Here is a 14,299-nt window from a genome sequence, read left to right as displayed (position 1 = left end):
ATGTAGTTATCAACATATTATTCTCCTGTGCCCAAATGGTCAATTTCGTCAAATTATTTTGCAGACATGCCTTATCTGTAACACTTGTAATCAGTTCACCCAATTTCAGGATGTCAGCATATAGACTGTAGAACACCTCAGATGAAAAAGTAAGGTCTGAAACATACTATCTAAACAAGTAAGGGCCTAGGCCAGAGCCCTGTGAGACACCTTGACTGTAACCAAGGATTTCACCTGTCCAGTTGGAGTATGATACTTGCCATGTCCTTTTTGTAAGCCATGCAACTATCCATCTTATCAACAGTAAATCAATACCTAGTCGTACTAATTTATTGATCAGTGTTTTGTATATGACCCTGTCAAATGCTGAAGTTAAATCTATATAAATCACATCACAATTTTTCATTCATAGCTGTTATTATATTGTTATAGAACATCATGTTACAGGTGGTAATAGATCTATTTTCAGCATATGCATGCTGATATATGGTTTCAAGTCCCAGCCTATCCAGTTCTGAAAATAACTTATCCAGTATTACCTTCTCCATTATTGTTCCACAACATGAAAGTAGACTTAAGGGTCTATATGATTCTGGGTTTGTTCTACTCCCCTTTCCTTAAAAACAGGTTTAATAAGTGCATGTCTCCAATCTTGATCTCTCCATATTTATATGACATAGTGAAAAATAGATATAATGGTAGTGTAAATTCTTGCTGAAGTGATCTCAGGTCATTGTTACTTATTTTGTCTCCTCCCTGCACTTTGTTTGGATCCAGTTTGCACAGTTCATTTTCAATATAATCTAATTTGTGTAAGAATATGCTCAACAAGGTATTAAGGTTGAAAGTACAAATATGTAACATAAATAAGGTATAAAATAATGCTTGCTTAAATGTAGAAATAGAGTTTAGTAATATGTGATTAGCATCCAAACTAAAATGACTGTGGCCTGGAAAATAAGGACTTTGCTTAATGGACATGTTTCCTTACAGACTCAGCAAAAATGTAAACAAAATAAGAATGTGTGCATTTCACACTGTCACCAAGAAAATTGACCTCTTACAGACTTAGCAAAAATGTGAAAAACAAGGTGTATGTATTTCACATCGTCAGTATGAAAGCTAATCTGCTTTCTTAAAGACTGGATAACAGGACATGTTTCTATCATAAGACACTGTTAACCAAGGACATTTGAATGATCAAGTCAGCATTTGTATGTGTTTTTCCACAAAGTGTGGACAACAGACTGTGATAACTAGTCTTTGATTTCAGCAGAATCCAGCCAGCAAGACCTAGTGTCTTAAAAAGACTTTGGATCCACCACAGTAAGAAGCACCTTGAAAATTAATTTTCCAATTCGATTCCAGTGTCTGGAGTTACCTGGATGTCACAAGGATAACTTACCACCCGTTTTCTGGAGCCAAACTGTTTTGCATAAGATTTTATAAATATATATATATATATAATCTATTGTGTCTGAGAATAAATTTTAGAATCTGCACACAGTTTATCAAGTTGTATATCTTTACACCTTCCACATCTTATGTATCTATAAAAAGGTTTCCTATTATGCTCAATATCTTTATATAAATTTTCTTCAAATTTTTCTTGATCTTGTCTAACATTATGCTTAATCTGTTTATCCAGCTTATTTATATCAGTTTTCAAAGTTAGTTTGACCTCTCTTCCATTTCTTATATTTTTTTGTTTCTCACCTTAATCAGGTATCTTGTTCTTATGGAAATATACCCCCCGATGTTGCATGCCTAGATCTTGATGTTAAACATTTTTTTTACTTTTCGCACTCAATTTCTCTTTCAAACCTTCCACATTCCATCTGCAGTTTTTCCACTGAACACCTCACTCCAGTTAGTTTGATATATAGTGACTGTTTTGCTTCCCTATAATCTGTAATTAACCTTCTGTGCATCGGCTTAGATTTCAATTTGGCAGAATTATCTAGCAACAAATTAACCTTAATAACCCCATGATCACTGCACATCAATGGTGGTAAAGCTTGACTTGAAGTTACAGTAATTTCTTTGAGAACACAATATCTAGTATATTCCATCCCCTGGTAGGTTTTCTTACTATCTGAAGCATTTGTTGTTCCTGAATACACTCTGTGAATAATTTCTTTACTAACATTGTTGAATCAATATTACTCCAGTCTATTTCTGGTAAATTTAAATCCACAGCTAATAATATTCTTCCCTCCTGTGTTTCATGTAAGAAATGCATGAATTCCTCTAGGTCATCTGCACTTGACTTTGGTGGTCTATGCACTCCAATTGTTATATGTTCCGGGGTTGTCTTTATTGTCACAGGTACAAAGTCTATAGTATTGGTGTTATCACTGAACATGTAATAATCACAGGTCTCATAGCTATCTTTAATCCCTATCATAACACCTCCACCTGATTTTTTGTTAAAATGTCTGTTACAGTAAAAACACTTATACTCTGTCAGAATTGGTTTCCAGTCATTGTTCTTTAACTACGTTTCACAAACAATAACAACATCAATCTTGTGGGAATGTAACAAATTTTCTAATAAAAAAACGTTATTATTAATGCTCCTAGCATTAACAACCATCAGAGATGCATCAAATGTTGCTATCTGTGAACTGTTACATTTTTGACCTGGCAAAAATCCTGGTTAGTGTTTCTCAAATATTGCAAAATATCTGCTGCAAAAATTATCTTCACTGATCTAGACAAATACACACCATCCTGTCTGAATACGTGTGCCCAAAAGAAGGCTTGGATGCTCTACACATTTCCATTTTTTAAAACAGGACATTTTTTCCATGTAGGTGTTTATCCAAAAATTCTTTTCACTTACGGTGACCTGACTTTCCTTTCTATAGGTGATTGTGAAAAATATGCCCTAACGCCAGTACAAGCTATACTATGTAGGAGGGCTTTCAGTTCCTGACTAACAGTCAGAGAATCTTTGTTGGTGACATCATTTGTACCAACATGCATAAAAACAGATCAATGCTTCCTTACATTACAGCATTCCAAGGCTTGTTTCACATCTTCTATTTTTGCTCCTGGCAAACATAACACTACTCGATGTTCATTATCATCTCTGCAAATGTAAGTTTCAGACCCTCTAATAACTGAATCTCCAGTTACAAGAATATCTTTGCTGACCTTCTCTGAAACATCTTCAGCTTCTAATACAGTCATTTCTGCTCTATCAATTGTTACAAAGGATAGATCTTCATCACTATTAGTCTTATTAATTCCACTGTTTTCATTCCGTATTAAATTCTCATCCAGCTGGCATTGTAAATCCACAGCTTAAGCCATGTAGTCAACATCTGTCTTTCTCTTCTTTTTTCTTACAGTAATGTTCTTCAATCCTTCCACGTTCAGTTTTGATTTTTTCCTTTTCACCTGCCCCTTGCCTTTTTTTCCTACCTTTTCCATTGGAAAGGCAATGCCTTTTTCTGTAGACTGTGGGTTTTCTGATAGACAGATAATTTCATTCCCTGTCACCAGTGTGTTACATAACAAAGCAGATTCCTTTTTACTACGTATTCTCTTTCCTTTACACTCTTTAGTCAGTTTCATTTTCTTTCTTATTTGCTGAGAACTTCTTCCTTTCTTTCTTTCTTTTTTTGTTTCCTTCTAAACACACTGGATCATCAGATTGCTGAGTACTTGCATCCACAATTCCATAGTTCTCAGGGGCATCATCATGTTTCATAGGGCTTGAGTGTTCTTTGCAGAAAATAGATGCATAATTTCCTAAATCTGTTCTATTTGTTCTATGCCTAACATTATTTAGTTCATCAGTCCAGTCATTAATATATGATACAGTAGTTCTCTAAGTCATGCCAATTGCACATGTGCAATCATCATTATGTCGAGATTTGCTTCTAACAATGGTAAGCAAATCATCCAACTTTTGACATGAGGAACAAAGATCACCAGTGTTATCAGCTGTTACCTTTAAATATGCATAGCATTTATTATACTGTACAAGATAATTGTGCATTAGCAAATCATTAATTGCATGCTTATTTAAGGAATCCATATTCAGCTTTAAATGAATAAAATATTGCAAAGGAAAAAAATTACACAAAGTCATTAGAAAAGAATTCAAAGGAACTTAAATCAACTTCTATGACAAAAATTATACCAGCAATATCCAACTAAATAATACAATACAATAAAGTTGTAATTTCTCACTATAGGTCACAGTCGCACCTCCTTTTAACAGTAAAAATTAATAAAACTTCTCTTACCAGTCAACTTCAAAAGAAATCACAAACCAAGAAGGATTGTTTAGATATGCTCAGAATTTTCCTCTCTGTAGTCTGTGAAAATTTATAGCTGTCTAGGCCCCTTGTGGTGGCTAGAGCTTGCCTGTCTAAAACCTATCCCTTTCTCAAAACCAGCAGTGAAACTAAAGGTAAAACAACAAAATATGAATCAAAGTAAAGCTTGTTAATAATCAGTCTCTTCCTACCTACAAACAGTTAAAAATAGTGATAACAAATGCAATATAAATTCAAATAAAACTGCTGTTACCAGTCAACTCCACAACAAATCTCAATAATGCAGTTGTCATGGTGATGGTTGAATGACAACTGAATAGAATGTTGATATAATCCACTACAAGAGCACATGCATTACTAAGGCAGCAATATACATAGCATCATCCCTTTTCAACAGTCATCAGGAGGCATATCACTACAGCTGTTATGGAAGGAATATGTCATCAAAAGGCAGCAGTGGACATTAATACCTTACCTCAAACCAATACTATACATTAAACCAAAAATTGTAATACACTGTTTTAGGGCTACCATACATCTACACCTGAACACAGCACATGTGGATGACAGCCAAATTGACATGTGCAATGTTCATAGAGTCATAAGGCATTACTAGGCTAACAGTCAACATCACTTAAAATCCTAGCCATTATTAAATCATTTAAACCGAAATCTCTCTATATATAGGATGGAAGACAGTAGTGGTACATGCATATGTTTGACTGTGTTTGACTGTATTGCATACTGCCTCTGTGCATATGTGACATGCACCACCCAATGACAGAATTAGCAATGACCATCCAGTGGTCTGGAGATGGCTTCATAGGATCAAAAAATGGCTTTCAGACTGTCAGAGGGTACTTTATACAGGATGCCAGCATCAATGTATGGTGATTAGAAGATGTTGGTAGGAGTCTCACATAGCTGTCTACTCACATGCTTCTCTTAATTTGCTTTCTGACTGGTAGTTGATTGAACACACACACAACCACAACTTGATTCCTCTGAGATTAAGATACCTACTTACCTAATTAGTTACTCAAGCTGAAGAACACACTATATAACACTAGCACCACAGCACAAGTCTGACTTGCACTGTCAGACTATAACTTTATAGAAGTTGACATCATCAGTGTATAGTGAGTAGAAGATGTTGGTAGGTGTGTCTCACATACTTCTCTAAAATTGTCTCCTGAATGATAGTTGACTGAATATCCACAAGTTGACCACTATGAAATTAGAACACATACCCCTACCTAGCTAGCTCCGCAAAATGGAGAAAACTGCACTTAACAGTATTAGTACAGCACAAGTCTGGCTTTAACAGTGTCAGACTGTACTTTATAGAGGATGACTTCATCAGTGTATGGTGAGAAGAAGATGTTAGGAGGGCTGTATGAAATTGCTGTGCAATCATTTAAGACTGTAAAAAATTGTTCTGAATGATACTTGAGAGAGGATATTAGGAAATAATGATTATGCACCCACAGTTAGACATATGGGTACATGCACATAAGTTGACTGCTGCGCAATTTGAACCTCTACCTAACAATTTACTACAGCTGGAGAACACAGTACCCAACATTGGCACCATCACAGAAGTCAAGTTATTATTGACATATACATTAACAGACCTGGGTGCAAAGACTGGACTTCAGATTTGATTTTGTGATTGCAATGTGCAAAAATGCATTTAAAGACATACTGACAATATCAATGTGATATGATTGTGGATGACCAATGTCCAGTGTCAGTATAAACCCATACCAAATGTGACAATGTGGTTGTGCTCTTTATTTTTCTAGTGTCCTTGGCAGTGGACTAATTACTTATATATCATTTGCAAGTACATTGCTGCAGGGCACACATGACTCTGCATATGTCTTCAGTGAAGCACATGTCCCTGCCCTTCCCTTGTGTTTATGAAAGCCTTTATATGTGATGGAAGATAACTGGACAATAACCATAGTAAGACATGCTAAAGACATCTTTATATAGTGCATCAGTGAGAAACTCATTTGCTCGGATGATAGCAAAGTGTTAGTATGTGCATGATTTCCATTTCATTAATTCAAATTGAAGTTGTGAAGTAGTTAGGGAAATATGTTATGGGAGAAATAGCTGACAGACACTATACTTTTTATATTGTAATTTATATTGGAAATGTTTTGTCAAAAGTTTTATTACATTAATAACAGCTGCTGTTTACTTCCCCATTTGTGCAGAATCAAGCGGAGATGAAACACGGTTCTCTGCTTAAATGAAAACAAATAGTAATATGTCGATTGGTTTGCATCACTCTGCACAAACAGGCTAAGCATTGACATATGGCCATCAGCACACTGGCCTGACTTTCCCTGTGGTATCAGGTATAACACCAGGAAGCTCTTGTTCAGATCACAGATAAGAACAGGGTTCAAATCCAAATCATTCTTTTTTTTACAAATGGTGCCATGATTAGCCTAGTAAATGTGACCAGGACTGCAAATGTGACAATCAGTGACAACAGTAAAGTATTTGTCTTCCACAGTTTTTATCAGTAAAACCTAGCTCACTATATTTGTACAACTATTACCTGTTTTCTGCAAAACTCAGTGCAAATAATAATTTAATTGTGTGTACAGCTTTCTAGAAATGACAAGGGTGGTACATATTTTGAAATTAATATTATTATGACTATGACTCAGCAGATATGATAACTACTTGTATATGGTCAGATATCCTGAAAAGTGTGTGAAGTATGCTTTGTCACAGTAAGGATAGTTTTCACATCACATTAGATGAAGATTCCATCCATCATCACCTGAACATGATGCAATCAGAATCCTACAGATGATTTTAAAACATTGGACAGCACAGGAGCACTGATAAACTATTGTATTAGGGTAACATATTAGTATTATTCATCAGCGCAGTCAAGTCAGTCTGCAGACACCATCCATCAACCTAATAGATACCCACATGTTAAGAGGAGTTGGAGTGATGGAAAGAATACAAGGAGACATGAACATGCACTTAGCAGTGTTTTTTTAATGGCACATTAATGGTCATTTTCAGTCTGTTGTCCTTATTAACCTTGCATGCTGTGTAGCATGAAGTGAGTGACATAAGGGTAGAGAAGGCATAAGAGAGGGACAGCAGGCTTATGACAAGCAGAACAAGGTTAGGTAAATATGTGATAACACAAAGGAAGGATGTCACCTATGATACTCATTTTTGGGCAGGAATCAATATATTTACATCAGAAATCTTAACTGTAGCAAATGTTAATATGTGTGTGATTAATTATATAATACACATATATCATCTTCTTAAGAAATGATGAGAGGTACATCTGGAATTGAACCCTTGAAGCTATTGCCAAAAAAAAAAAAAAAACAACTTAGTCAAGTGATTTATGTCAACACACATATGATGCTGTATTTTATTACATTCAGCAGTCTAAATAACTGTCAGAGTAAATGTTTCAAAGTACTGTCTTTACTCTGCTTTAACATTGTGTTCCTGTAACACAGCAAATTAAAACAGCATTACACAGAGATAACTGGACCAGTGCGGGTGATGGCAAAAACTCACTAAGTTTTGGCACAGGAAATTAAGAGCTATTCACCTTCACTTGGCATTGGTGCATAATGCCAAACTATGTGCAAATGCAGAGGATAAAATTGAAGGCTTCATTATGGGCCATTTCTAGCCATGTGTGTGGTGTGTGATTCTATTTCTTGACCAGATTAAGGGTGTAAAAATGGGGTAGGTAGGAAAGTGGTGAAATGGTGGCAAGCAGGGAGAAGAACAAAGGGAAAGCAATGAAGGAATCTGCAGGAGGAAATTATTAAAGACTCCTAGCTATCCTCTTAACACTGTAATGTGAACATGTATAGAAAATTGGATGAATTTGGACGGTGGGTGACAACAATGCAATCATTTTGTATATCCAATTAGACCAAATCAAATGTGATGAGAAGACACATATGCAAAGTGAAAAACTATGTAAAGGACAAAGTGCCCATTTTTTTTTTTTTGTTTTTGTTTTAGCATTTCAAAAAGAGATGAATGTTGGCAATGGGAAATAGAAATGTCAGGATCAGGTAGACTGGGTAAGTGAGGAAGCAGAGCCTGACAAACAGGACAAATAAGACAGATGCAGGGATGGTGATGGAAACAAAATGTTTGGGGATACCGTGATTGGGATAGGTAGGGGACACTGGAGGCACATAACCTTTAAGCATGGGAGCAGTGAGAAGCTAGTCTTCACCCTCAGAACTGTCATCACTGACCCCTTCCTTGGTTTCCTATGAGATTTCTTATAATGGAAGTCTTTTTTGCATTCTAAGGAGCAAACTCTCCAATTGGCTGAGACAGGCACCAATGCCAATTTCTATGACATCACACACCATCTCTGGCAGGTCAAGGCAAGTGATGCAATCACTACCTTAACCAATACTCCTGGAGGGTACCAATGCACCAGTAGCTAGAGAAATATTACTGGATATGGTTGGACCAGATAATGCGGGGGCTGTAGAGGCAGTACTTCCAGGTTGCATCCCAGTGGTGCTCGGTGTTGGTGCAACTCTTGGGGAGGGATGGCAGGCTGAGTTGCAGCAAGTATGACATCAGAATTGTGTGTTTCTGTTTAAAAAAAAAGAGTAGGTGGGGTGAGACAAAAAAGAAGAGATGATTAGAACCATTATATGTTACATTCAAATGCTTTATTATAAATTAGCTATACAACTTTCCCGATCCAAAAGAGGGTTAAGAATTATTACACATAAGCCTTGCAATATGCAAATATTACATATATGCTTAAAAATATACTATAGTTTAAGTTAACAACATGGCATTAAAGCCAATATTGCTGGAATTTAAATAAAAAAAATAATACTTTTGGACGTTGAATGCGATTGTTACTTGTGGAAATTGAGCTCACCAAATTTGAATACACTATTACACTTGCCTGATATAATTACCAAGAACTACATAAGAAATCATGCAGGCTTGCTTTTACAGTGAAAATCTTCATGCTTAAGCTGATACTAATCTATAGAATATGAATATATTTATATAAACATGTTCATTTGTGCTGCATACATTACCCTTGTCTCTATGAGTCTCACCAATCTCTCAGCATGTGCCTCCCCATTCGCTGAAATTTCCTGAGCACCTGTAAAATAAAGGAGAGAAAATGACGTGAAAGCATTATGCATACCACTCGGGGCTATGTACAGCTTTCCCTAACATTTAAAGTTGCTTTATCTGTGTACTTACAGAAATGTGGGATGTCAGCAGTCCTAAACTTATCCAGCCACTCATTGAATTGTGCCTGCATGCATCATTTCAGGTCATTATAATGAGGCCTGGATTGCTCCCCAGTGAATGGTATGCCGACTGACCTGGAGACAGCCTTGGCTATACAGTTCCAAGTGTCAGCCTTATACTGAGACCTAGTATAGTTCCCCTATGGGGCCTTACATACTGTTAAAAGTAATTTGTGCAATCTGGGATTCAAAGCTATGTAAAAAAGAGAGTGCATACATTGCCATATAGGTGATGTTTCCTCATTGCAACAGAGGAAGTGTTTGCCAACCATCGCCATTACAAATGTACTATTTACAGAGTGAGTGGTGCTATACTTAAATTAAGCATGTATATGTGTGACATGACAAGGTCCTTTTTTTTCTCAAAAAATTTTTTATTAATTATATGAATAGCAAGACAATTAAAAGATTATACATAACAAGAAGGCATAAATGAACATATAACAATTCATCTAGTGATAACAACCTTCATGAGATTTTGATAAGTTATTTAGAAATAAAACATACACCATATGTACACTATATACAAGTTAGGCAACCTGAGAGAAAAAAAAAAAAAAATGTAACATTAACTATTTAATATGTTTAGAACCTTTTCTAACACAACCTTTCTAATAGCTTTTTTTTTGGACTTCCACCTAAGTATCTTTGAGCATCAATAAATTTAAAAGCCATTTTCTGGAAAGTAGCCCATTTTAATTTAGAACGATCAATCCAATTTTGTATTATATAAAGTTTTAGTAATGAGCAAATAAAAATGATAACATGAATATCAACTTTTGAAAGATGAATCAATGGAATATGTAGAATAGCAAATTCCCACGTCAACGTGGATTTTGATATCCCATTTTCTGCAGTCTGACTTTCAAAGATGTCCACAATCTGTGAGAAAAATGACAATACCATAGAATATGAAGGAGGTCTGCTTGGGGATGAGAACAGCATGAACACGAAGGGGACTTATTTGGGTTAAATTTGTTTAATTTGATTGGGGTAAAGTAGGCATCATTATTAATCATTAATTGTGTGTATGCTAATTTTTAAAAGGGATAAATTCCTTAGTGTGTCTAATAGCCAGGACTTTCTGAGATTCTGACAATTGGGAATTATAATTCAACCAAACATTAGATAAAAGACAGTTGTGGTCCATCATTAAAGAATTAATTAATTTATATGAGTTTGAGAGCATTTTATCAGATGATGAAAGTATTTTGATAATCGTGCTAAGGTTTTTCAATTGTGAGTCTATGGGGACCAGAGATACAAATTTGTTTTTAATTATTGCTCTTAGTTGTGTAAGAATTGGTGAGTAATTCCAGTTTACTTTCAATAACTTACGCCAGTCAGATAAAGGCAAGTCAAGATATTTCAAAACATCTCCTACTTTTAGATTTTTAATTAAAGGATAGTTTGTTAAGTTCAAAAGTTTATTGTCCAATAATATATTTGGGTTTAGATGAATTGGCTGAACATGGTGCGAGATCTTTTCTAGTTTACACATTTTGAGTAAGGTTTGGAAATCTCTAATCTTTTGTTTAAATACTGTAGATATATTTTTAATAAATAAACTATCCAGAGAGATAAAGGGAATAGCTTCAGGATGTAAATTATTAGAAATGATATAATTATACCATAATTTTATCCATAAAGAGTGATTTGGATAAGAAGTGTTATTGAATTTAGAGATAGTAAGAAGTTTATTGGATGAGACAATCAAATAATAGAGATAAAGATTAGGTAAACCCAAACCTCCCTTGTCCTTCGAAAATGCCAATCTAGAATAGGAAATTCTAACAGATTTAGGGAACCATATGAATTTTGCCAAAGCTTTATTTACAGACTCAAAAAATTTTTGAAATTATCTGATCAGATGATGAGAATTGGTAAAGAAATTTAGGCAGAATATTCATTTTAATAATGGCCACCCTTGAAAGAAATGAAAGGTTTAGATGCTTCCATCTGTCCATATCAGACAATATAGAGTTCCATAATTTATTAATATTATTTTGAAAGGAAGATTTATTATTGTGTTCTAAATTGATTCCTAAATATTTTATATTATAAGTAAACTGAAAATGATCGTCTGGAAACAAAAAGATTTGTGTGCTAAATGATTTAAGGGAAAAATATGAGTTTTGTAGAATTTAAAAGATAGTTGGAAACCAAAGAAAAATAATCAATAAAATTCATTATTTTTCTGTAATCAGATAATGGAGTTTGAAAGTAGATTACTAAATCATCCATAAAAGCAGAGAAATGAATATTAGTATTAAGAATTCTAGGGATGTTATGAAAAGTATTTTGAGTAATAAACAATAGCAAAGGTTCTAAGTAAATGTTGAAAAGAAAAGGGGACAATGGACAACCCTGTCTTGTTCCTTTAGTGATCTTTATCGAGCAGAAAATTGACCATTAATGTATAGTCTAGTAAACATATTCTTGTATAAAACTTTTAAAAATTTTATAAAGAATAAGGGAATATTAAAACATAACATAGTTTGAAATAGAAAGTTCCAACATACTCTGTCAAAGGCATTTGATGCATCTATAATCAAAGCATATATAGGGTTTGGATTTTTCTTAATGAGATGAAGTATAGTCTCTAAAGATAGAGTATTATCCCAAGCATGTCTCTGAGACATAAAACCTGATTGATCTGACGAGATAATTGAGGGTAAAATCCATTTCAATCTGTTAGCCAGAATAGATGACAGAATCTTAATATCCACGTTAATTAAAGAAATGGGTCTATAATTTACTGGGTCAGATTTATCTTTATTATTTTTTAGAATTAGAATGGTTTTGGATGTGTTCCAATGAATATCTGAGATATCATTAACTCTTATATGATTGTAAACTTTAAATAGAAAGGGAAGAACTACCAATTTGAAAGTTTTGAAAAATTCTGGAGTAAAACCATCAGGTCCCGGAGATTTACCCAATTTAAGATTATCTATTGAATCCGAGATTTCTTGTACCAATATAGGGGTAGAAAGTAGTTTTTGCTGATTATCATTAAGTTTAGGGAACTGCAAAGAGTCTAAAAAGAGTTTTGAGTGATTATCTTTAACAGAATTAGAAGAACCTGAATATAACTCAGTGTAAAGAGAGGTGAAAAGTTGAATAATCTCTTCATCAGTATTATATAATTTGTTATTATAAGATAAAGATGTAATATTTGGATTTCTGAAGTTAACTTTAATAATTCTCGCTAACAATTTAGATGGAACCTGGGCCCACTCTGAATATGAAGCAAGTAGCTTTTGTTCAGCTAAGGAGAGGTTATTTTGGTGAAGTAGAATTAAATCTTTCTGACAATCAAAAATTTGTTTTTTTTAAAGTAGCATCATAGTTCAGACTAAGATGATTTTCCAACGAAGAAATTCTTGATTTTAAGAATTCCTCTTTCTTAAAGTATTGTTTTTTGAAAAAAGCAGCTTTACTAATAAATAAACCTCTTAATCTTGCTTTACATGCAGCCCATTGTATGTCATAAGGAATGTCTGATGATTCAAGACTATTCACCATTTCATTTAGGATTTCTGAAGCTTGTTTGCAAATATCTTCATTTGACAATAAGTTATTATTTAAGGTCCACTTATTAAACATAGTTTTATTTTTGATATTGGGTTTTATGTTCAATTTTAGTGAAATTCTTGAGTGATCCGAAAAGAATCTGGGTTCTGTAGTAAAGTCCACAATATATTTTGAAATATAATCTGAAATTAGAAAGAAGTCTAATCTGGACCACGAATGATAGCACTTAGAATAATAAGTATATATATCATTCTTGTTTATATTTTTAACAGTGCGGAGGGATCTATTAAATTATATTCTGTCATCAAATCATTTATAGCCAGAGTAGATTGAAGATTATAGGTGACAGTGGAGCGGGAACGATCAATTACAGGGTTTATAACTGCATTCCAGTCACCACCCACTATAATATGATGATCCTTATAGGATGCAAGAATATTGTAAATTTTTTAAATGAACAAATGTTGTGAATTACATGGGCCATATAGATTTAAAATTAATAAGGGTTTGTCCAAACCAGCAATAGAAGTGGTAAATAAGCACCACCTCCCCTCATCATCAAATTTCTCATCAATAATATTCCCAATTAATTTTTGTTTAATGATTATAGCTACACCTCTGGAGTTAGATGAGTCACCTGAGGCTATAATCTTTTGATCCATTTTTTTAACTCTTTATTCCAATCAATACATGAAATATGGGTCTCTTGAATAAAACAAATGTTAGCCTGTGATTTAAAGATCATATGAAATAATAGTGACTTTTTCGCTTTATCTTGAATGCCTCTAACATTCCAAGAATCTAAAATTATGTCAACAGGCATATTCTACAAGTATAATCATTATTGATGCTATAAAAGTGAACTCAAGGTGCAAATCCAACACAGCATTAAAAAGAAGAAGAAAAAAAAATAAAAGAAAAAACAGTCTTTAAGTATTCAAGCAAGTCATCAAATAACATTTGTTGAAAAAAAAAGAAAAAGTTTTTAAGAACCATGAAATGTATAATAATAACCTTTATCCTAACCCTAGTGCCTACCCACCAATCCCCCTGTGATAAAGGAAGAGCAGGAGAACATGAAAAAAACATTGTAATTATAGATAATAATAACCTCAAGTTAGAATACAAATTACTCAAAGGAAGCCTAACATAACA

The sequence above is a fragment of the Protopterus annectens genome, chromosome 11.part0 (genome assembly GCF_019279795.1).
Source record: "Protopterus annectens isolate FY-2018-M chromosome 11.part0, PAN1.0, whole genome shotgun sequence".
Lineage (NCBI taxonomy): Eukaryota > Metazoa > Chordata > Ceratodontiformes > Protopteridae > Protopterus > Protopterus annectens.
The sequence above is the reverse complement of the archived record's forward strand: the minus strand, read 5'-3'. Positions refer to the sequence as shown.